The sequence below is a fragment of the Pteropus vampyrus genome, unplaced genomic scaffold, assembly GCF_000151845.1.
Source record: "Pteropus vampyrus isolate Shadow unplaced genomic scaffold, Pvam_2.0 Scaffold56, whole genome shotgun sequence".
NCBI classification, from domain to species: Eukaryota; Metazoa; Chordata; class Mammalia; order Chiroptera; family Pteropodidae; genus Pteropus; species Pteropus vampyrus.
In genome coordinates, this window is record NW_011888837.1 from 3519517 (window position 1) to 3520722 (window position 1206).

Consider the following 1206-nt stretch of genomic DNA (forward strand, 5'->3'; position numbering starts at 1 on the left):
TTATTTGTAAAAAAACTAATATAAGATCACATTAAAAATCCTTCTCTTGTATGACAATGCATTTCAAGTATGAAGTAGGGGGCCTAAACTCTTTAGATGTTACTTTATATAACTCCATAAATTTAAGGTCATGGTCAAAGGTTGATCTTTGGCATTCCTTAGGGGGAAAATAATAGCAACTTAAATCAAAGCCAAATGGAGTTAGCTGTAAAATGAAAAATATTAGTATGATGGTTTTTCCAGGTCAACTTGGTAAAGCTGAAACTACATCTTTCAGAATTCTTAAGCTTGTATATTATACGGAGTTAAAGTTGATCAAAATTGGAATTTGCTTGGAATTTGTATGGTGGGAATGAAACAGAAGCCATTATTCTCTGAAAGTCATCATGGTTAGACATGAGTGGCAGATAGAAGCAAGTGCCAGGGGGTTCCACATATTGTCACTCTCTTCCATTCAAAGTCAAGCTCTTCTTCCTGACTGCTTACCCTTCTGTTTAATAGAGATCCCAAGTTCATCAACAGATGTGTGGCTGTGGATCCAGACAGGCAATAGTTCCCCATAGACTTCTCAACTTTGACAGCTGGATGTGCTCGGCTTTCAGATTGACTAATTGGTGTCTTCTATGATCCTCTAACTTACTCTTTAGACTTTCACTTCCCCAGTCTCTCACACATGCATAGGGTCTAATTCCTGCAATAAATCCCTTATTCATAGCTCAGAGAGGTCAGCTGCCTAACTGAACTCTGGTTTTACAATTGGTTACAAAGGATCATTCAATTCCATTAATATTTATCGAGCAACTATCTGGGCTGTCTTCATATACACTAATCTCATTTTAACTTCATGACATCTATGTAAGATTGTCATCATAACCCCCTCTTACAGATAGGAAAAAAAGAAAAAAGCTGAAAGGGATTAAGTGACCTAAGAGAACCCAGATAGAAGAGAAAGATGAGCAGAATAAAGCATTTCTCCTTGGCCTGACGTTCCCTGCCCCACCCACTTCACACATATATATACACACTCAGCAAAGAAGATGCTACATTTTCACATTTTCAAGACCAGTTGGAGAAAGAAATGATGACTTCATAGCTTAGGAAATTAATCAAATAATTAGTGAAATAGGGCCTTGGGCTAAATAAGAAGCAGGTGAGCAGGGTGGGGGGGAATTAAGCATACTGGAAACACTCCACGAATTCTCACAG